The sequence below is a fragment of the Tenrec ecaudatus genome, chromosome 14, assembly GCF_050624435.1.
Source record: "Tenrec ecaudatus isolate mTenEca1 chromosome 14, mTenEca1.hap1, whole genome shotgun sequence".
NCBI classification, from domain to species: Eukaryota; Metazoa; Chordata; class Mammalia; order Afrosoricida; family Tenrecidae; genus Tenrec; species Tenrec ecaudatus.
Genome location: NC_134543.1, coordinates 105,503,161 through 105,521,892, shown reverse-complemented (window position 1 = coordinate 105,521,892; position 18,732 = coordinate 105,503,161). Strand labels below are relative to the sequence as shown.

Below are 18,732 nucleotides of genomic sequence, written 5' to 3'. Positions count from 1 at the left end.
TTTTATTATTTACAATCCTTGGCTCACACAGGCTGGTGTGCTTCTTCCATGTGGACTTACTTAGCTCACCTCACTTAGAGGGCTGCTTGTTTTAAGACACTCTTTTTTTTTGACACCGTGTATCATGAGTTTATTATAAAAGGGAGACATAGAGATTATTTACATGATGAAAGATTTCAGAACTTCAGTGGCCAGGCAGCTTCACATGATGCCTTTTCAACAGGGGTTTATTCTAGTTTACATACTTCCCAAGAATGTCACCATCTCGGAATAAGAAATGATCCTCATCATCTAGGACTACTTTGGTGCCTCCACATTCAGGGAGAAGAAGTTTATCTCTAACTCTCACACTCACTGGTTACATCTTTCCACCCTTTCCTTTCCTGCCGGACCCAACAGCTACTACTGTTCCTTGCAGGACTTTCCCTCGAGATTTTTCTGGAAGCGTAGTGCCTCCTTTGGTTACAGTTTCAGTGGCACTCCTCTCCATCGATAGTTGGTCAAAGAGGGGAGGAGACTTTTGAAATGCCTCCCTTGCAGGATGCTCGGATGGTGGCAGCAACTACTCTCTTGCTCTGGCGCTGCAAGAAGAGACCCGCAATCCCATCTGGAGACACGTGAACATGGGAAAAGGCCAGCCAGCGTGCAGGCGTGCTCATTCCCCCCGCCTTTTAATATAATTTTATTGGGAACTCATATGGATATCGTAACAATTCGTAATTCGATTAGATCAAGCATAATTGTACAGTTGATGGCACCATCATTTTCAAAACACTTTCTTTCTTATTGAATTCCTTGATATCAGCTCCTCTTTATGCCCTCTTTCTCTCACCCTACCTCCTAAGGACCCTTATTATTATCATTATACCCTATCTGACACCATCAATGTATCAATTCACCTACAATTCTGTTATCCATTCCCTTTGCGTGGGGTTATTTAGTCATCATTGCTGTGGGTTCCCCATCTCCTTCTCTTCTGGGGCCCTCAGGAAATCATTACTCCCATTACCATTTCTGAAGGGTTTATCTATCTTGGATTTCATGCATTGAGCGACCTTAATTATACAAATGAACATACATAGGACTCACAAGATTTATGAGGTAAACTAAGACCAAAATAGTAAGGGGAGGAAATATTAGAGAACTAGAGGATATTTGTGTGTTTCATCAGTGCTTTACTGCACCCTGGATATATCACCCCTTCCTTCCGTGTAGTCCTTCTGTGAGGCACTGTCCTATTATCATACAGGTGGGTTTGGGGTCTCCACTTTGTCAATGATAATTTCACCTCTTCTTTCCCCAGACAAATATCTTTGATGTCTTTTGTTTGCCTTATGCTGTTAGCTCAAACCTCCAGCATGATATTAAATAAGAGTGGGGGCAAGGGTCATCCTTGTCTGGTCCCCTTTTTCAGGGGCATTGTGTTAGTCTTTTCTCCATTGACTATCACGTTGGCTGTTGGGTTTTCATAGATAGCTTGTATTTTCTTGAGGAATTTTCCTTCCATTCCTATCTTCTCAAGTGTCTTAAACAGGAATTGGCGTTGGTGGATATTGTCGAATGCTTTTCTGCATCTATCGATATTATTATGTGTTTCTTATAATTTTTCATGTCAGTGTGACAAATAATACTCATGGTCTTTTGTATGTTGAACCATCCCTGAATCTCTGGTAAGAATCCCACTTGGTCATGGTGAATTATTTGTTTTATATACTTTTGTATCCTGTTGGCTAGTATTTTGTTAAGGATTTTTTGCATCGATGTTCATTAGGGATATTGGTCTGTAGTTCTCAATTCTTGTGGGATCCGTGCCTGGTTTTGGCATCAGAGTTATACCAGCTTCATAGAAGGAATTTGGGAGGTTGCTGTCTTTTTCTATGTTCTGGAAGAGTTTGTGTATGATTGGTATTAGTTCTTACCTAAATGCTTGCTAGAATTCTCCAGTGAAGCCATCTGGTCCAGGGGATTTTTGTTGTTGATAATCCCTTGATAATCTTGACAGTTTCTTCTATTGCTATGGGTCTGTTGAGATTTTTGACATCCATCAGGGATAGTCTATGGAGGGATTGTTTTTCCAAGAATTTGTCCATGTCTTCCAAGTTGTTGAATTAATTGGAGTACAATCCTTTGTAGTACTGTATAATTATCCTTTTGATTTCATTAGGGTCTTTTGTAATGTCCCCTCTTTCATCCCTTATTCTTGCTATTGACATTTGCTCCCTCATTTCTTTGGTTAGGTTTGCCACAGTCTATCGATTCTGTTTATTCTTTCAAAAACCCAACTTTTAGCAGCATTAATTTTTTCCATAGTTTTAAAAATTTTCCCTCTCCTGAATCTCAACCTTGATTTTTATTATTTCTTTTCTTTTGCTATTAGTAGGATTGTCCTGCTGACTGTGCTCTAGTTGTTGTAAATTTTGTGCCAGTATATCAATCATGAGCCTCTTCCTTTCTCAGGTGTGCATGTATTGTTATGAAACTTCCTCTGATAACTGCCTTTGCTATGTCCCATAAGTTTTGGTATGTAGTATGCTCATTCTCATAGATTTCTATAAATTTCCTAATTTCATCTGTGATCTGTGGCAGAACTCACTGCTTTTTCAGTAGAGAGTTATTTATCCTCCAATTGTTTTCTCTGTCTTCCTTTTGTTGATTTCCAGCTTGATGGCACAGTGTTCTGAGGGAGAGGTCTGTATGATATCAATGTGCATAAATTTATGTAAAATCTCCTTATGCCCCAGCATGTGGTCTATCTTTGAATATGTGCCATGTAGGCTTGAGAAGAATGTGAACTTTTTGTATTTGGTTGAAAAGCTCTGTAAATATCTATCACGTCAAATTGTCTAATTGTAGTGTTTAGATTTCTATCCTCCTTGTTGAGTTTCTTTTCCTGTGGTCTATCTTTCTCAGAGAGTGGTGTAGTGAAGTCACCCACTGCAATTGTTGAGGCTGAGATTTCTTTTTTTCATCTTTTGGAGTGTTTGAGTCTGCAAGTCTCTCATTTGGGGAATATATGTTTACAATGCTTAGTGGTTCTTTGTCTACCATTCCCTTGAGCATTGTATAGTGTCCCTTCTTATCTCTTTTTATGGTTTGCACTTTGAGGTCAATTTTATCCGAGATTAGGATTGAAACCCCTGCTTTGTTTTAAATTGTTAGTATGCCTTTCTCCAGCCTTTGAGTCTCAGCTTATATTTGTCTGTAGCCTTGAGATGTGTCTCCTGTAGGCAGCAGATTGGTGGGTTATGTTTTCTAAGCCAGTCTACTAGTCTCAGTATTTTAATGCCTGAGTTTAGGCTATTGATATTCAGGGTTATTATCTCCATCTGCAGACTCTATGATGTCATTTTATACTTTTTGTGTTGGGTGTTTTCCTTCTTTCCTTTCTCATTAGTGTGTTGTGCATGCATCATTCTTGACTTTTTCCCATCCTTAAGCCAATGCTATCTTGGGGTCTTTTTTCTTTTTGCTGCCCTCTGGGTGAGGTTGTTCTATGTGGCAGTCTCGTATTTATGCTTGGTGAGTGTTGTTCTTCTGACCATACTGGGTCTGCAAGGATCTTTAGTAGGGCTGGGTTTCTTCTAACATATTGTTTGAGATTTTCCTTGTCTTGGAAGACTCTTACTTCTCCATCTTTCTTGATCAATAATTTGACTGGGTAGAGTATTCTTGGATTTGACTTGTTTTCCTTCAATATTTGGAATATGTTACTCCACTCTCTCCTCTTCTTCATAGTTTCCGCTGGTAGGTCTGAGTATATTCTTATTTGGGAACTTTTATATGTTATTGTTTGCTTTTCCCTAGCTGCAATCATGATTTTCTCCTTTTCCTCAAAGTTGGATAGTTTAACTATTATGTGCCTTGGTGACTTCTTGGGATTCAGTCTAGCTGGTGTTCTTTCAGCCTGAGGAAGTTTTCCTCCAAGGGTTCTCTCACTATTGTTGCAGATGACTTCTTTGTTGTGTCTTCCTCCGGTAAACCAAATTCTAATATTGTTTCAGTTCACAGCATCAGACATAGCTCTTAGGTTTTCTTCAGTTTCTCTGACATTCTTATTAGATTTTTGTTCGTGTTTGTTAAAGTCTGTTTCGCTGTCCTCCAAATCACTGATGTGGTTCTCTACTTCCTCCAGTTGATTCTCGAGGTCTGTGAGTTTGCTCCTGGTTTTTGTAATCTCCTCCCTAAGCTCTTATATTTCCCTTTGGTGTGTGGCCTTTATCTCCTCTATCATTTGATCCTTTTTCTGTATTGTTTCCCTCATATCCTATATGACTACAAGCAGCATTCTGAATATTTCTTTCTGTGGCAGCTCAATGTCTGCTTCTTCTATACATGTCGTTAGGTTCAGGACATCTTCTGCCACTGCCTTTTGTTTCTCCTGTTTTTTCTTTGAGGTCATCGGGTTGATGTCTGTTTGTATTGGCTTGTTTTAGAGGAGCCAGGTGCCATTTTCCAGGGAGTCGAAGAGCACTGGCTGTCTGTGGGAGACTTGTAGGAATGCTTCTTCGAACTGCCTACAGCTAATTTCACTATGGAATTGACCTACCACTATATCCTCCTGTGGCTTCCCTCTCAGGGGAGTACCCCAGAAGGCTTGAGGATTGCTTGCTTTGGTGTTGCAGAGGTTGGGCAGAGGTTCCTGCAGCATAGTGGAGTGTTGGCCGAGCTGCCTTAGTCTCCCAGGCACACAGGCAGGAATTCCCCAGTAAGAAGTTGGGTGGAGTATCCCCTGGTGGAGGTCGGCAGGAGTTACCCCTGCCTCGGGCTAGCTGCACAGGGTTGAGCTCCCCTAGCTGGGTGTGGCACAGGCATAAATGCCCCAGGCTAAGGGGAGTGGTCTGGAGGTTAGCAGTGGAGTGTGAGAGAAGAGGAAACGGACAAAAAGGAGAAAAAAATTAAAAAGTAAGCTGGCAACACTGTGTGGGGATATAGAGAAGATAGGGAAGCAAAAGTAACAATGTAGCTGAACCCAGATCTCTGCTCTGGGGCTGCAAGGGTTTAGTCCCTGCCCCTGCCCAGAGCTGGCGGCAAGCTGCGGCTGTGTTGAGAAAAAGCCCCTGCGTTGCCCACCGAGACTGTGGGGGGATGAAGAGAAGAGAGGAAAACAAAAGTAACAATGTAGCTGAACCCCAAGTCCTTCCCATGGAGCTGCAAGTGTTTAGTCCCTGCCCCAAGGTAGGTGGCGGCAAACTGTGGCTGTGGTGAGATTAAGCCCCCTTGCAGACTCCAAATGGTCCTGGCTCCAGCAGAGACTGTGGTGGGGCTAAGGTCAATCCCTAGCCAGCCTCCACTATGTTAAGCCAAAAATCCCCAGCCCCTCAAAACCTTGTGGGTCTGTGCCTACTATATTTATTATGCTCCTCTTGAGAGTTACTGGGCTGAATTCTGAAGAGTCCCTCTGGTATGTGTTACTCCATTAACATCTTCCCAGAAGTCCTGGTGTGCTTTAGTCGAAAAGATTAAAACTTAAGTGACTGGACACTAAGCAAATATCAAAGGCTAGAGATATGGCAAAACTTTCAATAACACTGATTCACAAATATGTAACTATGCCTACTGGACTAACATGTCATAAAAATGTAGAGAGTATGAAATTAGAAAATATATGGTAGCCTTAAACTGCTACTTCTTGGGTACCTTCAAAATAAGATATTTGAGCCAAAGTCCAGTGACTTCTATATCCATAGCCTTAGGATAGTAATCATTTGCTTCTCACATTTAGGATATTTCAGTCTTAACCCCAAGGGAATATTTTATTTCTTTTAATCTGCTACAGGTATTTTTAAGGTAAAGTCCAGTTCTCTTAGTGAGGTTTACAAATTGGATCCCTCTAGATGGCCTGTGATGGATATTGTGTACCTCAAAAGGACAGTCTAATGTCTATATCCTACTCACTGGGTCACCAAGGGCTGACTAGAAACTCAGTAAAAAATGCCTGATTAAGAACATAGTCCCAGGCTTATTGTCGTATTGAAGGTCTATATAAATAATGTTCAGAATTTTTCCTATTGGTTGTCCTACCTGGTTTATCCACTAACAGAAATGAAAGAGTTGTCTCTGAGACAGAAATATCCTCATCCACCTCTGGACTTGAATTTCCATCAAGTCCACCTCTGGACTTGAATTTCCATCCACCTCTGGACTTGAATTTCACAGAAGGGCTGTTTGTTGATTTGGAGTGGCCATGGAGTGTCCATGATTTGGACAATGTTACATGGAGGAACTGATTGATCTTCTTTCTGACCCAGGCTGAGGTGTAGCCTCCTGTGTTAAAGTGGTTTTTAAGATGTATAAATAAGGGGGTGATATATGGATCATGAGCGTTAGGCAGGCACCCCATATCATTGCTTGAGAGACCATATTAGATTACATGACTTGAAAACAGATGCCTGCCTTTGTCTTGATGTTTATCCTTATAACAGTTGTCCATGTGTGCCTAACTTTGCTCAGTATAATGGTTTCCAGGGCCATGCATATCATGAAATGCATTCTCACTTCTAAGCTGTACTTCATCCCAGACAGATTTTTTTGGTTTGAAAATCCATGGTATTTTCAACATACTTTACCAACATCATAATTTAAATGTATCAGTACTTAGTTGGTCAGCTTTCACATGCATATGAAGCAACTGAAAATACCATGGCTTGGGTCAGGTGTACCTTAGTCCTCAAACTGATACCTTTGATCTTTGATATTTTAAAGAGGTCTTGTTCAGCAGATTTGGCCAACACATCCTTTGATTTCTTGACTACTGCTTCCACAAGCATGGACTATGGATCCAAGTAAAATGAAATCCTTGACAATTCCAGTCTTTTCTTCATTTCTCATGATGTTGCCTATTGGTCCAATTGTGAGGGTTTTGGGTTTCTTTACATTGAGAGGATATCTATGCTGAAGGGTGATCTTCAGCCGCAGTGCTTCAAATCTTCTTGGCTCTCAGCAAGCAAGGTTATGTTATCTGCCCACAACAGGTTGTTATTGGCCTTCCTTCCAGCTTCTTCAAAATAGTCCAGCTCCTCAGGTTATTTGCTCAACATACAGTTTAAATAAGTATAGGGTTTGGGTTCAATTCCAATAAAGGGGGGAGACTGAAGAGCTGACCTGGTGCCAATCTAAGAGACATCAGTTTAATTGCATTCGGGGACTTACAGCCTGGGGAGGCAGTATTGCATTCATCAGTGGCCAGCTGGACAGGAAATAACCAATAAACCTGTAGTTTTGGGTGCTCTTTTTATACTGGTTATACAACTTTGAGTGAGGTAGGCTACTGAAACCATTTGAAACTCATTGTTAGATTATCTTTGTGCTAAGTGGAGAAGAAGAAGTGTTCACCATGTGTCTGCTGTGCTCTGTCCTGGCTACATATAGGGGAGCTGTCCAGATGAGACCATGGATACACAGGGAATGAATGCCTGCATCATTCTGGAGTGTTAACTAGTGTCTCTCCAAATGGTGACAGGACAGAACCCTGATGCACACCTTTCCTGATTTTAAAAATACAACTATCCTCTTTTATTCTAATGACTCTCCTTTGGTCTTTGTACAGGTTCTACAGGAATACAATGAAAAGTTCTGGAATTCCCATTCTTTGCAATGCTATGCATAGTTTTGCTATCATCACACAGGCAAATGCCTTGGCATAGTCAACACAGTGCAAATAAGCATCTTTCTGGTACTCTCAGCTTTCAGTCAAGAAATCATCTGATATCAACAATGAGATCCTTAATGCCACATTCTCTTCTGATTCTGGCTGTAGTTTCTGGCAGCTCCCTGTCAATGTACTGCTACATCCAGTTTTGAATGATTTTCATAAAAATTTACTTGCATGTGATATTAATGATATTGTTATATAATATATGTACTCAGTTTGGCGACCTTTCTTTGGAATGGGCGCAGAGATCGATGTCTCTACTTGGTTGGCCAGGGAGCATAGAAGAGTGAATGCTTCCAGAGCTTCATCATCTTGCTGAACATTTTAAATGGGTATTTCTTCAGTTCCTAGAACCTTGTTTTTGGCTAACGCCTTCAGTACCATTGGTTCTTGATCATACGCTACTTCTTGAAATGTTTGAACATTGATGCGTTCTTTTTGGTACATTGACTCTATGTATTCTTTCCATCTTCTTTTGGTGGTTCCTGTATTGTTCAGCATTCTGCCCATGAAATCCTTCAGTGTTTCAACTGAGACTTGAGTTTTTCTTCAGTTCTTTCGGCTTGAGAGACACTGACCATGTTCTTCTTTTTTGGCTCTCTAACTTCAGGCCTTTGGGTTTTCTAACAATGCTTTGCTTTGTCTTCTTGGGCTGCCTTTTGAAAAATTCTGGCCAGATCTTTTGCTTCACCATTTATTCCACTCACATCAGTTACCCTATAGTAAGAGCAACTCTCAGAGTCACTTTTGACATCCACTTTAGTTTTTTCTTTCTTTCCTGTCTTTTCAATGACTCCTTGCTTTATTCATATATGATGTTCTTGACGTCATCACACAGCTTGTCAGGTCTTCTTTCATTAGTGATCAATGTGTTGATCTGTTCTCTAAATTTTGGTGGGATAAATTCAAGGTTGTATATTGGCTCTCCTGGACTTGTTTTAATTTTCTTCATCTTCACCCTGAATTTACATATGCGTGACTGAAGAGCGGTTCCACAGCTGTCCCCTAGTCTTGTTTTATGAGATGATATTGAGCTTCTCCATGGTCTCTTCTCATGGACTTAATCAATTTGATTATTATGTTTTCCATCTGGTGCAGTCAGTCACTGTTTTGGTTGTTGGTAAAAGATGTTTGCAATGAAGAGATAGTTTGCTTTGTAAAATCATACCCATGAAATCTCTAGCTTCATTTCTATCACTAAGGCTATATATTCTAACTACTGTTTCTTTCTTTTTGTTTCCAATTTTTGCATTCTAATTACCAGCAATTATCAACAGGGACCTAGTAAGTGGCATATTAATGTTAGCTATTATAACCTTGGTGTAAAATTTTATATTTTCTTAAAATGTTAGCTAATATAACTCTAGCATAATATCCTTTCAGACCCATTCAGTGACTCAAAAGTAAGGTCATCAGCATATAGCCGAGGAATTTAAAATAATGCAGCTACAAGGTGTCCTGATCTTAAAACACGGGCCTCCAGATTCCTTATAAGAAAATCACACTTTGTCCAGTGTGTCAGATGAATGCTCCTGTTGTTTTAGGTTGACAGGGTAAACTGGGTGAGGTAGTTAGTTTATTGTGCCAACCTGGCTGATAAGCACATGTGGGGTTAATTGAAGGGCGAGGGATAAATGGCTCCGTGAGCCTCGCCTTTCTAGTTCTCGGGTCTCTTGCTTTGTCATGGTTGGACCAGTGTGCAGCTGCCTTAGCAGTTTCCTGCTTTCGCTGGCAAGACTCACTTCCTGCAAGACATCCCTGAGGAGAAGCCACATGGACCTACCCCGATGCAGCCCTGGATGCTGGAGCAGCCGCCGTGTGGAGACCCCTGCCAGCGCTGAGATGCTTAGATGTTCACTGATTCGGCTTTTCTCCTGCAGTTGGTGTCATAGTGTGTGTTTTGTGAGATGGAGGAGAACTTTGTGGATTGGTGTCGGACATATGGCTAATGGGTTAATGTTGGACTTGTAGGCTTGGCAGTACTGGGTTGGGATGTTTTCTTGATGTGTACTTAATCTTTTTTTTAAAAACTCTCTCTTAGACATGAGTTTCTGTGGATTTGTTTCTCTAAAGTACCCAAACTATCACACTGGGTCAGGATAGGTACAAGGTGAATCCTTCTTCAAGTCTTGGTATTAAGTACTGAGTCATTGGTACAAATCAGAAGGGTCTGGAAATTGGCAAGCTAGAATAACCCAAGGAAGGTATTGGCAAGAAGGAGGAATAATTTGGAGTTACAGAGTGTTTCTAAATTGAAGAATAGAGTGCTGGGTAAGCCCAGGGAAGGAATATTCAGAGATCCAGATAGATAACCTGCTGTTTGAGTTAGGGCCCTTTGCAAATAGCAGCTGTGCAGAGGGAACTAGTAAAAGCATTTTTGACCCCGTATATGAAGTAAAGAACTCAGACTCCAGAAAGAAAAAGGTGGCTAGCCCCAGAATCAGGCAGAATGTTGTGTTATAATTGTTGAAAGCATGTTAAAAGAACGATAGAGCAATGGAAAGTTGACATTGGGTGGTAAGAGAAAGACAATTCGGGACCATTAGGATGTGTGGGATGGAGATTCCAGATCCAAAGCACATTGCTGGGTGGATTAAAAGGCTGAGAGAGCGAAGAACAAAAACATACCAGGGGAAAAAAAAACAAAAAACAAAAAAAACATACCAGGATGTCTAAGAGGTAGTGAAACAGTCTTTCAGGGAGTTTACTAGGTTCAATAGTGTCCCTCAAAAATTCAAGTCCTTCCTGGAACCCCAGAATGTGGCCATGTTTGGAAAATTGAATCTTTGCAGATGTAATTAGTTACATCCACTGGAGTAGAATGGTGGGTTCTAAATCCAACATGACTGGTGTCCTTCTAAGAAGAGGAGAAATGGAAAGATGGTCTTGTGACCATGGAGCCTGAGATGGATTCATACTGTCACAGGCATACTTGGGACTTCCAAAAGCTGGAAGAGACAACGGAAGGAGTGTCTCCTAGAGGCTTCAGAGAAATAGTATGCTGCCAACTGCTTAACTCTGGTCTTCCTGCCTCCAGATCAGTGGGAGAATGAACTTCTGTTGTGGTAAGCCTCCATGTGTGGGACAGTACTTAACTGTGGCAGTGTGAAGACACTAGCGTATGTCCTCCTTTCTATTTTATAAACTGAGTCAATCACTGAGTGGACCCTATAACTTCTAGCCTTCTCTCAAGGAAGGAATGATGATCCTTAAGAATGTTTCATGAGAGAGGGACCAGACTTCAACCCAGTGTCCCAAGACTTGAATGCAACATACTGGCATGAAGCAGGGAACCAGTAGAGAGGTCTGCAGGGTCGGCCCAATACCAACTATGTGGACACCCCCCACCACCCTCCCAGAAGAATTCACTTCAGAGGACAGCACTAAAACTACAGCTCAGGGAGAGGAGTGTATCTGCTCAAAGAACACAGGAGCAAACAGAGGGAAGGAGAGAGAGTGCAACATATCCTTGCCTACCAAGCCCTGAGGATGATATTCCTGTCAGAGCTGCCAATGCACAGAGAGGACTTTATGGTCGGCCCCACCATGGGACACAATGTCCCCTCACTGACCCATAGCCATACAGGTGACAACACTGGAGGCACAGTGTGGGAACTGTGTCCGATCTGAAGCTACCACACCAGGGTGAAATACTAAGGGAATGCAACAAAACAGCAAGGGGAGCAAAGCAATGAAGTCCCTGGGGAATACCAAAAATAGACTTCAGACTCATTGGGAAAACACTCCGAAACACTCAACAAACAGACCTGGAACTATTTATAGCCTTTTGGTTTTTTTGTCGTTGGTTTTCTTTTCTTCTGTCTTATTTTTGTGCTCATTATTGTCTCTACATGTCTATCTAGATAAGATAGGTGAAATAAACCATCTGGAGGAGAAAACAACAAGACCGACAGTTGGGAGGAGGGGGCAAAGAAGAGGGGGAGGAAGAGGAAAAAAGGGAAATATCAACCAACACAGGCATAATGGAACAACAAGTGATCTAAAATTGATGGCAAGGAGGGTATAGGATGCCTGGTGGGACTTGATCAGGGCAATGTAGCTGAGAGAAGTTACTGAAACCCGAATGAAGGCCAAACATGAGAGTGGGACAAGAGGAAAGTAAAAGAAAATAGAGGAAAGAACTAGGAGGCAAAGGATATTTATAGAGGTCTAAATACAGGCATGTACATATGCAAATATATTTATATATAATGATAGAGAAATAGATCTATGTACATATGTTTATATGTTAAGTATTAAGGTTGTAGACAGACATTGGGCCTCCACTCAAATACTCCCTCAATGAAAGAACATTTTGTTCTATTAAACTGGCATTCCGTGATGCTAACCTTCCTTACATAATTGCTGAAGAAAAAATCTGTGCATAAGCAAATGTGGTGAACAAAGCTTATGGGGCCTGGCTATCAAAATATATAGTGTCTGATGTCTTAAAGGCTTGAATATAAATAAACAAGCAACCATCTAGCTGAGAAGTAACAAAGTCCACATGGAAGAAGCACACCATCTTGTGTGATCATGAGGTGTCAATGGGATCAGGTATTAGGCATCAAAGACCCAGAACAAAAAAAAATTATATCAATGTGAATGAGGGGGCGTGTGAAGGGGAGACCCAAAGCCCATCTGTAGACAATTAGACATCCCCTTACAGAAGGGTCATGGGTTGGAGATGAGCCAGTCAGGGTGCAGTGTAGTACCAATGAAACAAACAACTTTCCTCTAGTTCTTTAATGCTTCCCCCCTGCCCCCACTATCATGACCCAAAATTTCCTTACAAATTGGGCCAGGCTAGAGCATGTACATGGGTACAGATAATCGCTGGAAACACAGGGAATTCAGGACAGATAAACCCCTCAGAACCAATAATGATAGTAGCCATACCAGGAGGGTAAGGGGAAAGTGGGAGGAGAAAGGGGGAACCGATCACAATATAATGTCCTCCCAGGGGGACAAACACCAGAATAGTGGATGAAGGGAGCCAGATCAGTGTAAAGCATGAAAAAAAATTATAAATTATCAAGGGTTCATGAGGGAGGAAGGGTGAGCGGGGAGTGGGGGGGAGGCAGGTGAGGGTGAAATGATACCAAGGGCTCAAGTAGAAAGAAAATGCTTTGAAATGATGATGGCAACATATGTACAAATGTGCTTGACACAATGGATGTATTTATGGGTTGTGATAAGAGTTGTAAGAACCCCCAATAAAAATGATTCAAAAAAGAAAAATAGAATGCCTCATGCTAGGCCTGGTAACCTCTCTGATTGATGGGTAAGGGAAAAAATCTGAAACAAAACAAAACATAATTACATTTCACATAGACTCCTAGGTTTTTCCTCTTGGCAATAAGCTTGTATGAGACTGGAAGTTTCTTCTTTCTCTTTTATGTCCTTGAAACACTCACTTCCTGGCCCGCAAAGAAGAACTGGGCTTATTTAGCATGACATAAAAGTGTAATTTGAAAAATCATGTCTTGTAATGACTAGATTAGGGAAGCAGAATGGCTTTCAGAGAGTCAGACTAGCGTGCGTTGCAAGGGAAAAATGGTCTTCACTGAGGGCTGGACACCGTTCACATATCCCTGCGGTTGCTCTCAGACTAATAAGCCTCCTTACTATCACCGACCATAACAACTTATTGTTTCAGAAAAATAATCCTGTTCAAACCTATCATCATAACCTGCTGTCTAACTTACATCTGTAGATTAACTGAACACGTGGGAACCAGGAACTAAAAGCAGCGGATCAGGCATCCAGTGAATACTTACTGAACGAGATGCTTAGAGAGCATCAAAAGATGATGAAGATGAAGACACCGGTGAGGAATGAAGGAGGGAAGGGGGTGGGTAAAGGATGGAGAAATGCAAGAAACAGCACTAAGGCAACTGGCTTGCCAGCTCCCATCACTCTGAGGCAACAACAGTGCACAGGCAGCTTCCATTATTCAGAGCTGGCTCTCCAATTTGTGTGTCATAGCAGAGTTTTGCTTTATGCCTTCTACTGACTGCCTTTCAGCCACCCGTTTAGTACCTATTAATCTCCAGAGCAGAGGAGAGGGAGCCTAATATTCAAAACAGTCTGGATGTTTTCCTTGTGCGGGCACTCTGCTTTCGTCCGCACAGCAACTCTGAGAGGGGGATGAGCCTTATCCCCACTGTACGAACAAGACCAAAGGGTAGCAAGACTCCCAGGGCCACCCAGGATTGGGAGTATTTGGAACACATAATACAATCAACCTACGGGACTATATCTTCCTACATTACACATTTGGGGGAAGCAGGTCCTTGAGTTGCTTCCTAAGAAAAGGTACAAAGAGTTACATTTATTGAGATGTTCATGTTCTACAAATGTCTTTGGACATAATTGACTATTTAGGATAATGGCTTCTAGAGGGGAAAGACTTTTTCCTCATTTTTAATAGATATGGAGCTATTATTTTGATGCTCAACTGCTGTTGAGAAATCCAGTGTAATTCAGATGCTTGTAACTTTTTCTCTTTCTGAAAAGCTTATCTTTGTCCCTAGTGTTCTGAAATCTCACTGGAGTGTGTCATGGTATGGACCTATTTCTATCCACTGTGCGGAACACTTGGAACATACGCTAAATCAGGAAATTAATAACCTTTGTTACGGATAATTTTCTTGAATTAAGCTTTTAATATGTTCCTGACCTCTAGTTTTCTATTCTATTTCTATTCAGTTTAATATTCCATTTCCCTATTATAAAGCTTTTGCAAATTTATTATTTGAATGCTTTTCCCCTTTCTTCTTAAAATGACATCCTAAATGACACTTCCGATTTAGAATACTCTGACCTACATTAATGCAATTTCTCCCCCTATTTCTATGAGAATATTAATCAATAGCTTCATTTTTGAAAATTTCCTTTTTCCTGCTTAGTATCTTTGTCCTCCAACCTCTCTGTTTCTTGCTTATTTTTGACACTTTAACATTTTGTGTTGGAGGCATTTTTTCAATTTCTGGTGACCTCATTTCCCGGTCATATTTAAGAGTAAGATACAAAAAGATGACCAGAAGATTTCTATATATGAGTGCCACTTATCAACTTGGATCTCTGTGATTTGGCTGGAATTTGGGAACTCTTGGTTTCAATATCTTTATGTCCCTTAAAAACTTAGTTCGATTCCTCAGAGAAGAATCTCATAATTTTCTGTCCACAGGGCATAAGTCAGACAATCAATATTGTGGGTGCTGAAAAGGAGAGGAGGATTATGGAGTTTGCCCACCTTGCCACTATAGATGGTCCGCACCCATCCTGAGTTTAGACTTAACTCTCTCCGGTGCATTCCTCGCCAGTCTTCTGACTGAGTAGCAAAACAGAAGCTTCTTGACTACGTAGAGCCAGAGAAGGCAATTACCTTTTCCTTTGAAATTTTATTTGTTCTGTTGTTGCGAACACACAGCAAATAGTACACCAACTCAAGTTTCTACATACACAATTTGGTGATGCTGACTACATCCTTTGAGTCAAATCACCACTCTGACCCTCCTTGTCTGTGTCATTCCAGTCCTCATGAACATGAACTCCCTCCCCCCTGAGATTCCTAGATAATCGTCAGACTGGTTGTCCTGATTTTGATACAATATAGGCTCTTTGGATTTGCTCTTCCCATATAGAGTCTTTGAACTTGCCGTTATCGTTTTGATACCATAGAAAGAGTTCTTAAAAGGGTAGTTCAACTAAACTATGGTGTTAATATGGCTTCTGGGGATATTTGTGTTTTAAGGTTTAGCAAATACTTCTTTTTTTTTTTAATGCACACATCTCCAACAGATTTATTTATTTATTTATTTTGGAAAAGCATGAATTGTGAGGAAAGAAAAAAAAACATGAGGCAGGGCAAAGTATGGAATAGAAAATAAATACAAATGTAAGCTGTTTTGCTAATTGCTTTATAACCACAAAGGAGTACAGAGGAGGTCCTGTACCAAACAATACAACAAAGGTTCAAAGGTGGAGGTGTTCCCTTAGCAAGGCTGAAGAGTCCAGTCTCTGGGGTTTGGAATTGAGGCGGCAGTCCTTGGTTTTGGATGGAGCACTGGATGTGTGGGCACAATCCATGCTTTAACCAGATTTGAACAGAAGGATGGCCACTTGGCCCCGGTAGAAGTAACTGAAGTGCTTAGTTTCATGTGTCACATAACTACCAAAGTTTCTGCCCGCAATGCAGTGCCAAGTGGGACTGTACTTCTTGTCAAACTCCTTCTTGATGTGGCCGCAATGTCCTTCTCTATGTTGTATTTCTCCAGCGCCTGAGTCGCGCACTCCACCGAGTCCTGTTGCATCTCCTCCGACATGTCGGCAATCTTGATCACGGCCTTCCGGTCGCACGTGGTTACCGTGAAGCGCGGACTAGCCGACTGCGACTGTCCTGGGGGAGGGGTTAGAGCGGCTCAAACACAGCGAGAGCCTTCGCTACCGAAGCCGTGGCGCATCTCTAGCAAATACTTCTTAAGAAGATTTTCAAACCATTCTCCTGTTTTCAGTTCTCTTCACCTCCCAAAGCACCTGGAACATGAGTTTCTAAATATTTGGTAGGTTCTACCATGTAAATTAGGAAGGTTCTCTCTGTGGGGTTTGCAGTAGCTTTCTTGGATCTACTGAGTCAACTATTCCTCATTCATTTCTGGATCTCAAAATGTTGTACCTGTGGTTGCTCTTCTCTCACATTGACCTTGCAGGTTTATGCATTTAAAACATCATTTGCTGTTTTAACGGATTTAAAGCGAAGGTAAAGGTAAATAAATGCATGTGCTGAATTGTCATTTCTTTAGAAATTTTTGTGGTGGCTTGGCTAAAAGCTGACAGAGCAAGTTGGTGGCCCATTCAACAATCGACACACATTCTATTGTGTGAAATTAATAGCAATTCCCTCAATGTAACAGCAGTCTTCCCACTTTCCCTTTGGGTTTTCCACTTCTATTTATCCATTTGTCCTGCCCCTTCCTGACTTCTGAACTTTGTTTTGGGACAAATGCTGCCTTTTTGGTCTAATAGCCAACATATCTTTTTTTTTTTTTTTTTAAAGGAGAAGCATTGTGACTCTCTGAGAAACAGAGTTTCAGTGATTTGCCAAAAAGACGCTGGGTCTTGAACTCGGGGTCTTCTGACTTTTAAATTCAAGGATCTTTCCATTAAATTTTCTGAAAAAGAAGGCAGGATAATGTACTTGTTAAAAGCAACGTCTTTGCAGAAAAGATATGGGTATGAGCCTGTCTTTTATTTCTTAGTGGCGGTATTCTTTCAGCATGCTGTTAGTGTCCCAGTGCAGAATGTTCCTCATCTACAAAAATGGGGAGCATGACAATAGCAGAGCCTCACAGGACTGTTGGCAGGATTCAATGAGAGAACACATGTAAAGTATCCAGTACTGTCTCTGGTACAGAGTCAGTGCCCCCTTACTATCATGGAAAAACTGAACTGATAAGATGCAATAATGCATTGCAGTTTTAATTAACGAGACTATGTCCAGGGAAACTTAAAAATTAATTCTGTAGACATTTACTGAATAATTAGCATGTGCATTGTGGAATGTTTATTCTTCCTTTATCTTCTATTTGAACCTTTTTTGTGAAAATAGTTTTCATTAACAACCACTTTTTGATCAACACTTGAGTTTAACTGACAGATTTCTGAGTAAGGATGAGGTCAAGCGGGGTCAGGGGCACAGTTATAGGTATTCCCTAGATAGAAGCAAACATCTCAGGGATTAATTTGCTGGATTTGAAGACTTAGGACCAAAATCTCATGGGACAATTTGGTCACTTTCCATTATGTAGCTCATAAAGATAATGTTCTTTTTAAAAAAATCATTTTATTGGGGGTTTGAACAGCTCTTTTTAAAAAAACATTTTATTAGGGGCTCATACAGCTTTGAACAACTCTTATCACAATCAATACATCCATCCATTGTGTCAAGCACATCTGTAAATTTGTTTCCATCATCATTCTCAAAGCATCAGCTCCTCATTTTCCCCCTCCCTCCCAGATGAACACTTGATAGTTTATAAATTGTTATTATTTTTTCATGTCTTACACTGACCGACGTCTCCCTTCATCTACTTTTCTCTTGTCCATCCCCCTGGGAGGGGGTTATATGTAGATCATTGTGATAGGTTCCCCTTTTCTACCCCCACCTTACCCTTACCTTCCTGGTATAGCTACTCTCAACATTGGTCCTGAGGGTTTATCTGTCCTGGATTCCCTGTGTTTCCAGCTCTAATCTATACCCCTGTGCACACTCTGGTCTAGCCAGATTTGTAAGGTAGAATTGGGGTCCTAATAGTGTGTGTGGGGTGGGGGGGAGGAAGCATTAAAGAACTAGAGCAAAGTTGTGTGTTTCATTGGTGTTATACTGGACCCTGACTGGCTCATCTCTTCCTTGTTATCCTTTTGTAAGGGGATGTCCAGTTGTCTACAGATGGGCTTCGGGTCTCCACTCCACACTCCCCCTCATGGACAATGATATGATTTTTTATTTTAGGTGTTTGATGCCTGATACCTGATCCCATGAATACCTCATGATCACACTGGCTAGTGTGCGTCTCCTATGTGGGCTTTGTTGCTTCTAGCTAGATGGCTGTTTGTTTATTTTCAAGCCTTTAATACCCCAGAGGCTATATCTTTCAATAGTCAGGCACCATCAGCTTTCTTCACCACATTCACTTATGCACCCACTTTATCTTCCGTGATCTTGTCAGGAAGGTGAGGATCATGGAATGCTAGGTTAATAGAACAAAGTATTCTTGCATTGAAGGAGTAATTGAGTAGAGGCCCAATGTCCATCTACTACCTTAATACTGAACCTATAAATATATGTACATAGATCTATTTCCCCATGGCCATATATAAATATATTTATATATGTACATGCCGTTATTTAGACCTCTATAAATACCCTTTGCCTCCTAGTTCTTTCCTCTATTTCCTTTTACTTTGCTCTTGTCTCACTATCATGTTCAGCCTTCATTTGGCTTTCAGTAATCCCTCTCAGTTACATTGCCCTTAATAAAGTCCTACCAAGCCTCTTGCATCCACCTTGCCATTGA

The 18,732-nt window shown here is 41.1% G+C and overlaps 1 pseudogene; it reads right to left on the bottom strand.

The window, feature by feature from the left end:
* Window positions 1–232: 232 nt before the first annotated feature.
* LOC142426742 (10 kDa heat shock protein, mitochondrial pseudogene) lies at window positions 233–15,981 on the bottom strand (annotated as a pseudogene).
* Between the last annotated feature and the right edge of the window lie 2,751 nt (window positions 15,982–18,732).